At 39.9% G+C, this 12,549-nt stretch overlaps 1 protein-coding gene across 1 annotated transcript in view; it reads right to left on the bottom strand.

Annotated features, from left to right (window-relative positions):
* The window catches only part of flrt2 (fibronectin leucine rich transmembrane protein 2), a 57,658-nt gene extending 50,552 nt beyond the window's left edge, over positions 1-7,106 (bottom strand). The window contains exon 1 of the mRNA XM_088001805.1: positions 6,162-7,106. The gene's annotated coding sequence lies outside the window, so the exon portion shown is untranslated. The remainder of the gene's footprint in view (positions 1-6,161) is intronic.
* Positions 7,107-12,549: the final 5,443 nt, after the last annotated feature.

Raw genomic sequence — 12,549 nt, 5'->3', positions numbered from 1 at the left:
GGACTCCTGTGGTTGGACGACATTCTTCCACCATTAGTATTGGTCCACTGAGTTGGTCTTATACCAAAATAAGTATCAGCCCATTGTTTCGTCTAGTCAGAATCAGTCATTCACCAGCTCTCTCCTGGGATAAATAAAAAAACCTCAACTTTTTCAAAGCAGTCCTGGATGTAGTCCGAGTACATTTCCTCGTCATGTTACCATTTTCCAAAATTAATATTTAAATGTAGCTAAGTGAAGTGTTGTACTTGCAATCTGCAGGATTTTCCAAATGGTAGATTTCACTGTAAAGACTAATTCCTTGTACAGGTGTGAATATCTCACATCGTTTACAAAAATAATACTGTACATACGGGATTGTGTTCAGAAATGTTTTCATCAACACGAAGTTCTACAAATATACCATGAAGCGTTGTTGTAAATATGCCAAACAAATAGGGGGCAGTGTAGCTAAAACCTGTCAGCCAAACAGGTCGTCAAAACAACCACGACTTCTTGTCAGCAATTAAACATGGTGCCAGGAGTTTAATTTGATTGGACACTATAAGGCTGAACTACTTTAAATGGAGTATTAGAATATAAAGTTATTAAAACACAAGGCGATGCCAATTAGGAATCATGTCAAAGAAAGTATCTAGATACACTGGCACATTATTTGTTGCCCAAACTCTGTTTTCCTATGTATCCTCACAAACACAGATACAGAGTTTTCTTAAATCTCCACTTTGTTCAGAGTTTTTGTAAATAATTGTTCTTAGTGAGGCCAAAATCCATAAAAATGCTTTTGTTTTCCCAGATATCCATCTACGTGGATATCTGGGAAAACATATCGGCTTTATATCTAAGGCCTAAGACCAAGCTTATACTTGGTCTTAGGCCAAGTAACCCGATCAAAAAACTTAAATAGGTAAACTTGGAACAAGTTCAAAGTCAAAAATTATTTTTCATGCAGGAGATTTTGTTCTTCAGCCCTGGAACATTCGTAATCAGCAGAATAAGAATTATAAGAAAATAGGGTATAACCCAAAACAAGCACCCTACAAGCTGTTCCAAAAATCAGGCTGATCCACCTCAACCGGGAATAAAGAGAACTTAATCTCCAGATTATCAGATGCAATGTTTACAGTGCAGTCACTGTGTTTTCCTAATTGATATTATGTAAATAAGCGTTTTCTGTAGGTCTAAGATGCTCACATTTTGTGAAACATTTATAACGTATGTACATTTTACATCATTTACATTCCTCCAGGTCCCCCTGTTACAGACTGTATGACCATCTGGGGATGAATTTTAAGGATCAAACCCTCTATACATCGCAAACGTATTAGAAAATTGGTCCCACCGCCACGCTGTTGGAGCTACATCGAGAATTAACATATTGAGATGAGAGAATTTATATTAGTACAGAAAAATCTGTTTTAATTATTAGTAAAATAACATATGCTACAATATCAGATGTATAGAAAGCTAATACTGCAACATTATTTGAAGTCGTGTTTCTTTAAAAATAAATGCGTACATGAAAATGTGACAAGGGTCTTAGTGTAGTTTTTGTGAGAGGCCTTTTAGCTAAAGAAAATCTTTTTGTTTATCTAATCATGATGCACAGAGCATGATTAGACCTTGAGTATCAAGCAGGCACTGCCAGGTTAGCTGTCACATAAAACTTAAATTGCATTTCATTATCTGAGTGAATTTACGCCATCAGATCTTCATTTGTTAGCTGCTACTTTGCTGCATAAAACCAAGCAAGTGAAACTTCTGAAAATATATTTTCTTCTTTTAAATATCAGTGTTGGACAAGTAAAATAAAAAAATTTCAATTCTAACAAACCATGTTTTTTTTTTAAATTCAAGTAAAGTCAGAAATATATTAATGTTTTTTGTAATTGAAGCAGTTCCTTCCTTTCATTCAGGAAGGCCTGGAGGTCGAGCTCAAATCTTCCTCATTATGCGTTTAATGTTCAAAAAATGTCTTTATGCCAAAAGAGTTTAGATTCAACATTTTCTGTAGCATTGTTGCTATTGCAGTCAGGCTGATTTTCTCGTTTAGGTTGGCAGGACTTCATTTAAGAAAAAGATTGCATTTCACCACTGATGCTTACATCCATAATGCTGCACAATGAAGGTCATTGTGGACGACTCGGCTGCACACTGAGGTATGTCGGAAGTGGTGGAGTTTTTCCCCCCGCTTGTTTAGCTCTGGTCATCTTGTAGAGACCAAGGCTAAATTCTTAAGTGTTTTTCTTTCCTCTTTTTCTTCTGCTGTCTGTAACTCTGAATGACAGATCGCAAATAAACAGGTTGCTGTGGTCGCTAAGCAAGAGATTATGAGCTTTTGAGGAAAACGTCTGTTGGTTGAGGTTGTTACAGTTGACGTCAACGCCGTGGTTCGACCTTCAGACGCTGATGTGAATTAACCGTTAAGGCCTTTTTTTTTTTGGACTTGGTCTTTGCGTTATTCTAATGTCTCAGCAATGGACCCTAATCTACTGACCGTGTTATAAGTACCCAGGTATTATCTTCAAAAAAATATATATTTGCAACATTCTTTCTGAACTATTTAGTTTCTGTTTATTTTCCAGGAGGCAGAGGGAATTCGAGCTCACTTGGCAGGATGGAGGCTAACTTGCAGATGTATATAGACAGAGCCTTTTCTTTTTTTTTTTTACAGACACTTAACTCCAATTAACCTTCATTCTCTGATTTGCCTTTAATCACATTATCCTACGGTATTCGACTCCATTTTTGTACCCCTCTGCTGCATGCCCAAAGAACAGTGAAGCGGCGCAAGAACAAGCTTCTCCTTGTGTTGGATCTCCCTATTGGCCGGTGAAACATGCTATAGTCTTCTTTGTGCGTTTTCTCTTTCCCTACTCTAAGATCTCTCTCATTACTTCTCGTCTTAACCCCCTCTCTTTGCCTCTCTCTCCTTCTTTCCCCACTCTGTTGCAGGATTACCCTCAGGCTATGTCCAGCTTCAGACAACGCCTGATTCATGCCCATAGTAGGCTGCTGCCTTTACTTGACTCCACTGTACAACAGGATTGGGCTTGAGCAAGCAAATGTTTCCACATGAGAGAGAAATTCAAGAGGATTGTTAAAAGGGAAAAAAAGTCAAGAAATGTCATCCAAGTGTGCTTTTTATTTCTAACATTTCCTTTTTTTTTTTTTTTTTTTTTTGACAAAACTCTCCAGACTAAGTAGGTCATCGCTGTGTCAAAATAATGTCGGATAATTTTACTTCTTAGCTTAAAACTGTAAGAATGGACAGTATTGAAACAGAGGCATAAACCGTTTTTTCACCCCTTTTTTCCTCCCCCTCCTGCTTCTTGCAAAAACACATTCCAGCTGTCAAATGTGTTCAATCCTGCAGCAATATATAAAACCGTTTCAGACTACCTGCCTGTCCCCTAAAGCAATTACAAGTGACAGAGCTCACTTTTGGCACTTAAACCCAAATGCCTCAAAAAGGTGCCTGTTGAGCTGTCACCTTCCCTGACACATTAGTAACATGCTTTGTCTTCCAGTTGACACATGAATGACAATGCATGGAATTCACAGATTAGGAAAGATATCGCTTCAGGAGACTTCTGCACAAAAGACAAGTACTGTGTGATGTTTATTTTAGTTTTAAAGCTAATACTGCAGGCAGGTTGTAGTAGAATAATAATAATAATAATAATAATAATAATAATAATAATAATAATAAAGAATGTAAATTGTACTGTATTGCTAGTTTAATTTAGCAAAATTTCATTAAAAGCAATTTGGTACAAAAATGTTAAGTAAATTAGATGGAACACAGTGCCAACAAAAACAAGTAACCAAGATTAATAGAATAAGCAAAATAATGTGATTAGGCAGAAAATATTAGCTAAAAATGACTAGGTACAGTAAGGCTAGCAGATACATGTTAATCATTGTAAATGACTTTAAAAAAGTATTTCCTGAGTTTTTAAAAGCCAGTGTTTCAAAGATAATTCTTTATTAAATTGGAATAAGTCATTTGAAATTGGCATTTAAGCTATCTTAGTGAAGCTAAAGCTAGCATACAAATTCAGCAAGTAATCCTATGGGTTTTTTTAAGTAGCTTTTAGGCTACAAAGGGAGGTTAAAGTAGACTTATTGAAAAGGGCACATTATTACTTTTTTGTAAAATAAAATAAAAAGTTACAGCTAAGCCATAATTTCAAAATTTGCTTTTAAAACGAGAAATTTTTAATATACCAAAGTAAAAGAAGTTTAAATTAAATACATATATTTGTTTTTATTTGTTATTTAACGCAGTATGACAAAAATGATGCATGTCCTTTCTAATAATCAGTGGAGATACTTGACTGGTATTACAGACATCAAACCCTACTTGTGATTGCCGACTAGTATTTTAAAAATCTACCTCAACTTCTTGAGGTTGGAAACTCTCTTTGCCATCGCCCTAAGGTTTAATTCCTTCCACACATTCTGTCATGGATTATAGCCACAGAGTGTTATTGTTACTTTAGTGTGAAATCTGTAAAGATTACTTAAATCTAAATATGCCTGATATGTGAATGAATTACAGTTTTAATATTTACGTTTAGTTAAGTAGTTTCAGCAGTGATTTGACAATCGGGGCTGTTAAAAAAAAGAAAAAAAAAAAGAAACATTACTCTTAATAGTTGAAATACGGGACACGACGGCTGGAGTTTTAGAAATGCTGAACGGAAAACTTCACATATGTTGACATGACTTGAGATGTTAGATGAAAGAAAATATAAATTTCAGGGCCTGAAAAAAAACAAACGCATTGATTTCTTTAAAAAAAAACAGAACAAAACGAGTGACTCACTGAAGGTGAGCTCATCTGATCTCCAGGGGAATCAGTGTTATGAAGCGCTTTATTTCCTTCTTGACGCATTATAGATCTGACCCCTTGACTCATTCTGCCATTCAGTGGATACAGTAAAAGCTGCCATTGAATCATTCTGTAGTTAGAATTTCTTCTTTAGAAAATAAAAATAAAAATAAAAGTTTTCTGTACAGCAAGTGTGGATTTTCAGTAAAATATGTTGACACCGGGGAGGTATGCATTGTTATTCTCTATAAGATGTAACGGTCCGTCATTAATCACGTGCGTTGGCAGTCGGGGTCTGGTGTTCAGCGCTCCAGAGGTGTATTAAGTGAAAGCCGTAAATAAAGCAGCTTTGTAAATTGAGTGCATTCGGGGGCAGCTCTTTTTCCTGCCGACAAAGCTTTTGATCATAGCGGATGTCATTATTTTCTTGGTGTGTTTACTTGCGTGAGGCAGAGGAAGACTTCACACCTTTTTTTTTTCTAAATAATGACACCTCTACAACAAGGCAGAGATTAGAGATAAATGTTTGCGTTTCACACTCAGACTAATAAAAAGGTAAAACTTAAAAGGCTCCAAAGTTATTTTTAATGGCTTTCAGCAGAGGGAAAAAAAAAAAAAAGAGAGACGATGGAAGACTCCAGACTGGCCTTTAAACTGATTTGAATTTTTAAAACGACCCCCTGAGAAAGCATGCAAGTGCTCTTTTATCACGCTCGGTTCAAAAAAAGAAAAAAAAGCGAAAAGAAAAAAAGAATGTGTAGCCAACCTTTTATTTACTATCACCTGTAGGTCGCTCATTAAAATCATCAAACCTTTTTAAAACTCTTCCTCGGATGCTTCATGTCACCCCGAAGGTTGACGAGATAAGCACGAGGTCACGGAGGAACAACAGGCATCGAGCTAGAAGGGAACACGGCGCTTATGAATAATGCATGCACCAAAGGTTTTGTCTAATGGCACTCTTAAAAGTTTTAAAAGTTCATCTTTCAGCTGAGGATGCTCTTGGCTAAAAAGCCTCTTTCTCCCGCCCCGCCGACGTACAAAGTCATCCTCCAAACTCGGTGTGAGTGAGACACTGATTGGTGTAATTATGTTTTCAGTGATTACTTATCTTAATGGCACTCATCACAATATGAGACATGAATCACAATGATTTCTGAATTAAGTTTCTGGAACAGACTGTCTTTTTTTATTTATTTTTTTCCAACTTGTATTTTACCAGGAAGAGAAAAAAAAAAAAAAAAGGCTGCACAACCCCTAAAGCCATCCACTCACAAACACTTCCAAACACTCACATGTTGAAAATTTCAAGAGGGCCACTCACCATCTCCGGTCAGTTGGTGGTCATGGCAGGGACAGAGGGAGAACAGAGGCGCTGAGAGAACGGAGAGCGCGACCCCACGGCGTTTACGCTCACATCCCAGGCACGAGGAAGAGAGCGGCCGGTCTCGCTAACTTGAAAGCCCAGACGGAGTGCAGTGGGTTTCTGCCGCCGTGAGTTCAGAGGAAGCTGCTCGGTCGGTCAGGCCACGAAGGAGAAGAAACAAAACGGACAAAAAAAAAAAAAAAAAACAACAACAAAAAAGGCAGGGAGGATTCAAAGACGCTTCTTCCTCTGTGCTCCTCGCTTTCCCCGGTGTAACTCGACCTCCTTCGAGGAGGACACGGCAGGCAGGCAGGCAGGCAGGCGCACAGAACCAGTTCCAGACCTGTCCCACTCCCGACGGCTGCCTCCCCTTCTTCTCTCTCAGGTTTTTCTCTAGTTTTTTTTTTTTTGGTATCGCTTAACTCTCGGTTCCTCGGCCCGGGTGATGAGCTCACCGCGGGCTCAGGTTTCAGCTCCTTCGGCTGGAATGCGAGGGCAGCGTTCGCAGAGGCAGAGGTGCCGGGCGAGGTCAAAGGCTACCGGGGCAGTTTGGAGGAACTAGGACGACAGGGGTATCTGTCATCTGGGACCAATGGAGGGAAATCTGAGGGGCCTGGAGAGCCGAGAACATAACAGGAGTTACAAGGGTCACGGGTTACGGATGTTGTGGAGCAAGGCAACATTTGACAGCTCTGGAGGCTTTGGACTAGGCGACGCTCAATACATTTACACGCTCAAATTCACACACCAACACGCACTACCACTCCTAAGTGCCAGATTTACTGCTCACTTAGAGACCGGAGTGTTTTCCTCAGGGAGAGACTTCTTTTTCTCCCACATCCTTTTGTTGAGCTACTGCTTTTACAGACTTAGGTCAGCAATTTGAAATCTACAACTGGATTAAATAAGGTTTGTCACCCCAAGCACAAAGGGAATAATAGTTTAATTTGGTCAGAGTATTGATACAAAAAGATACATTTCATGGTAATTAAGCTAATAGCCTAACCCCGACTCAGGAAGTGTTAGTGAGTTAATAAGATTAAAACAGTAGATAGAAGGTAAAACTAGAAAATTTCTGAAGAAATTTAAACAGGGCCTGCCAAAGTGTGTCCATCGGTTGGAACCCAGTGTTCTGATGCTAAAAATGCTAAGCTTAGCTAAAATAATATTAATAGCATGTAGAAAGTCACAAGAATATTTACTAACATGCACATAGTGCACTAGTGGGTGCACTGCCTTAACCTGAGAGAAACGAAATAGCTAAAATGCTTATTTTAGAAAAAGAGGTAAAGTTAGTGCACTTGCTTCTCAAGGCAGTGCACCAACTTGAGAGAAAGAAATAGCTGAAATATTCGTTTTAGGGCATCGCCTTGAGAAAAAAATAGCTAAAATGCTTATTAGAAGGAAAAGACAAATGTTAATGGACCGCCTTGCTTCGCATTAACGGTAATAGGAAGCAGCAGTTATTTTGAGGTGTGTAGAACAACAGGTGTTCAACAACGTAATGAACTGCAAAAACTATAACGCTATGAAGCAGAACACAAACCAAAATGTTGATTGTACTGAAATTGTAACAGGGTCTACAAACAACTGATTAGCTTGAAAATAAATTCAAAGTAGACTAACTTTTCCAAATCAAACAGGTCTACTTCCATTTTATAGCACCAGATAATACCTTAAGACTGACATTCACCTCTTTTCCGAGTTGAACATGTTAGAAAACTGGTAGGAGACATTCTCTTTGTTATAGAAAATTCAATGGTCTTCTAGAGATTCAGTTGTTCAATGCTAGCTTTTTGTTGTTTGCTTTGCTATTTTTTTTTCTCCAAAGGTGTTCCTCAAGGATGATCACTCAGCCAACTCTGATGTACGGTAAACTAAAAGATTACTGCATTTTTGATTCTTCACGTCTTTTGAATGGCAAAAAGCTGATATTCATTTTGCTTTATTTCAATTTTATTTAGCTTATTTTTTCAGTTTCATTTATTTGTCCATGCAATACATGGACAAAATAAAATAGGATCTTTAAAATAGGATCTCGAATCTATTGAATAAAAGTTTTCAAATTTGAGGTTGGATTGTTAACATTTTTTCCCCTATGTTGTTACCAGAAAAGCTGAGATGTTTTTCCTCTTCTGGATCGTCTCATGCTTGTTAGGGAATGTGATATCCAGAGTGAATATTTGATTAGATAACTTGACCTCCTTAGTTATAAGGCATTTTGAACAAAGTGGTCGTGCATTTGTATTCTTACATACAGCTCTGCCAAAAAAAAAAAGAAAAAAAAATTAAACAAAAAACCTGTTTCAAATTAATTTTCAGAAAAAAGCAGTTTTGATTAAAACAAGTCAGTCCACAAAGCATTAGCAAGGGAGAGTGCATTTACTGAGGAAAAACTGGCCAAAGTCTCAAAGGGAGATTAGTTGAAGTGCTGAGATTAAGGAGGAATTATTGCTCTGTTTTTACATCCGACTGTACTTAATTTAAGATGGCGACCCTACAAAGCTAAGGCACATTTTTACCAGCTGAACAGAGATTTCTAACTGTGCAACAAAATAAATTGCATTCTCTTATTTAAAAGAAGTTTTCATTAAAACTGGCTCTAGATTTTTTGTCCCCCTCCCCCCCCCCATCTATTCCTCTGAACATACAAAAACTTAGCAAGCGTCTCTATTTTTCTAGGTTGGGTTAAAAGTTCTGAAGTTAATTTAAAAGTTAAAATATTTATCTCACCTCAAATCCTTTACTGTAATATTTTTTTCTCTTTCTCCTTGTCGCACACCATCGTCGCCGACATTGAACTTTTCGGCCGTGCTCTCGTTGAACACACGCAAGTGCAAAACTGTTAGCAATTACTGACACCTGTTCGGAGGCACACGCTCGCTTTCGCCTCCGCGAAGCCACGCAGGTACACCGTGGGATAATTACACGGTGTTTGTGCCACCTGGAGAGGAACAGCAGAGGTGTGAGGACAGGTGCTAATTCCTACCGAAGGCTAACCCGACGACACAAACCGCGGAAGGAAACGGCTAATATTCGAGAACAAAGTGTCACTTTGAAAGGCGTCGCTGTCATACTGACTTTCCGGCATAATAAAAATGGCTCACTGCAGTGGCTTAGCATGTATTTGTTTCGTACTTTTCTCCTTCCTTTACCTCCTGACAACAACCACCACCACTCCAGCCTCACTCTACCCCATGCTTCCCTGGCCACTAGGAATGTGTGGTCTTTATTAGCAGAAGGAAGTGAGCACCGCAGGCCCAACATCTCAGGTGTCTTGATCCCTTTTTTTTTTCCCCACGCGGCACCTCTTACAAGCGGGGTCCGGCTAATCGCTTACTGATAGCAAGGGCTACGGTTCTCCACGAAAGGGCCCATGTCGCTCTCTTCCTTCCTGCCCTTCTGGTTTCACGCAGTGCGCCGGTAGGAAGGGGAAAAAAAAGCTCGCATGTCATTTGTGCAGATGAGTGTCGGAACGGGGCGCACCCTCCGCGGGCCTGTTCCCATGGGAACGGCAGCGATAGCGAACAGCTTGTTTTTGTGTTTTTTGGCAAGTGTTGCCGCTTGCTGGAATACTGACAGGCACTGGGGAGGTCTGATATGCAAAAAAAAAAACACTGCCAGGTAGACCCTATGAGAGAAGATGTTTTCACTCCCACTTCCTCCGCTATGTTTTCACATCCACACCGAACTCTGCCGGGTTCACCCGGCTCCGGCGGAACTTTTTCACCTGTTCTTCTGACCGAACTCGGTTCACGTTTCAGAGTGTGCCTGGTGCCACGAGCTGACAGGCTGAACTTGTTCTCCAGGGCTGAGAGAGCCCCCCCGAGGGGGGTTTTAGTCAAACGACTGCAGGTTAGTGTTACGCGTCTCCACATGTCTGGTCGACAGACACTTGGCTTAGGTTCTGACCTTACCACATCGCTAAGGAAATTCCACACCAGTCGGGCAGGGAGAAAAAGAAAGAAAAGAATCTCCTCTTTAACATAAAATTTCCAACGATAACATCACTACATGGTTTAGCTGACTTCATTAGCATATTTGTAATCGGAGCCCTTGTTGCATTTCTGAAAGACGTCGACCCTTGAAAGGACTCGTTGGTACAGACTTTATTTGCTATGAACTCCTCTATAATGTTGTCCCTTAATCGTTGCTGGATTCACACAGGCCTCTGCAACTTTTGGAAAACATATGGCTCTAATATTATTCAAATCCAATTTCATCAATATTATATAGCTTGACGAAAGTCCTGTGCAGTACTAAGGTTGCCTTTACCAAAGAAAAATAAAGGCAATCATAAAATATATAAGAAAACAAAAAAAGAAGAAGAAAACAAAGTACAAATACTGTAGTAAAATAAAAAATGGTACAATAAACCGTGTGTCAAAAACCAAGTGTGTTTTAAAGAAAAAAACTGCAAAAGAAAAACTCTGTCTAATACGTAATGGCAACTTGTTCCATAGTTTTGGAGCTACAACAAAGTCTCTTGATTAGAGCCTGTGGTGAAACATATGGGTGGAGGAAGTGGAGAGGGGTGGAGGAGCATTAAGGCTCTGAAATCTGTGGCCATGAATGCTTTGATGTCATCTAGTCACTTTAGGAGATGCTGAATGGGGAGGTAAATCCGACAGTCATCTGGATAACAATGAAAAAAGATGCACCGGTTGCTCAAAATTGACCTTAACAGAAGAAGATGGTAGAAAAAACTGAGAGGGCTGAGAATTAAACCTTGGGGAACTCCACAGGAAATAGGTGCTGACATGGATCTAAAGTTTTCTGTAGGAACACAGAAAGTTCAGTCCTGCAGGTATGAACTAAACCAGTTTAATTGACTATACATCATTTAGTCAAATAGATACTTTTTTTCCGGTATAGAAAGAGATTTGAAGTTTGGTCTACACCTGGATGACACTGTACACATGTTGATCAATATTGTGATGAATATATGGATCCCAATCCACATTTTCCAGAATCTTCTCTTGAGTTTCCGTCATCATTGTGTTACCATCACTTCGACCTACATTGGGTGGGACTATGAAGGTCTTCCAAGACCAAGAGAGACCACAAGATAGAAAAGCTAAAAGGGAATAGAAACGGAGGGAGGTAGGACACGAGGAGCAGGAAAGAAAGAGGACACAAAGAAGAAAGAAATTGAAGAAATAAGGTCAAGAAAGAGGGAGAAAGGAATACAAGGACAGAAAATTGTTAACATAAGAGGAAAATTTATAAAGTCTAAACACAACAAATTTTTCCAGTTCTGTCTTCTTTTTTCATCCAGATCTGGAAGATACGCCAATCAAATTCCACACTTTCCCAGAATACAAAGGAACCCAGCATCAGATCCCAATTAAACACAATGAATCTGTGAGAAAATGTGGAAAAGTTCCAGCAGTACGACTTCCTTTGCACGGCCCTGTGGGCTGGACAAACACAAAATCCACCATCTGTGTCCTGGAACAAAGAGCAAAAGTCTACCTCTGCCCTTCATACATCAAACAGAACCCTGGACTGGAAATAATGTCTTATTTTTTTTTCTTCCATTAATATTAGCCCGGCACAGAGCGGGGGCAGCCTCGAAATGAAATTAAAGCGTGTGTTTACTGTGCAAACGACTACCTCACTTTATGGTGTTTGGATTCCTAAATGAAAACACTCGCCGAGGAAGCCTTCGCCAAGGCTTCTTGCTGAGAAAGCGAGCAGCAGCTAACGCCTCTCCGCAGCTCCGCTCGCCTGGGACAGCGGGATAATTACATCATTTGGAGATGGAATGAAAGCACTTTACACGCGAAAGTAAGTGAAATGCTTTATTGCTCGCGGAATTGCCAATTAAAAAGCAACACCTGGAACGCAGAGGCTCAGCTGAAATGGCCCCGCTACCCCCGACCCCTTTGACAGGGGCCAAAAACCAGCAGCCCCCTGTTCCACCGAGGCCCCAGGAGAATGTTTTCCTTTCCTTGTCTTTAACTCACCTGTTTCAGGCCCCAGTCTTATTTGTGGAAAAGGTGTCGACAATGCACCTTCACATTGCCAAAGCCCTGTGTGTTCTTAGAGGCATTAATAAAGCCTATTTCCCCGGGTTGGGAATGTGGCACGGCTGCAAGGTAAACCGGCGCAGGGCACGCTGCTGAGAAAAAAAACAGTGGTGATTCTCTCTAGCACCCACCACCACCCGTCCAACATAAACACATGTGCTTTGGCCCCTTCCAAGCCCAGATGTGCTCCACGATTTGGCTTGTCCCCTTCCCTAAGATACAGACAGAGAACCGAAACGAGCAGAAACCGAGAAAAGAAAGACGAGTGCCTTTCATATTCCTGCAGAACAGAAACAGACCTCACTCGGTGGCAT

The sequence above is a fragment of the Poecilia mexicana genome, unplaced genomic scaffold (genome assembly GCF_051168715.1).
Source record: "Poecilia mexicana isolate PSO_F unplaced genomic scaffold, ASM5116871v1 scaffold_21, whole genome shotgun sequence".
Lineage (NCBI taxonomy): Eukaryota > Metazoa > Chordata > Actinopteri > Cyprinodontiformes > Poeciliidae > Poecilia > Poecilia mexicana.
Note: the sequence above shows the minus strand (reverse complement) of the source record. Positions and strands in the feature narration are given on the sequence as shown.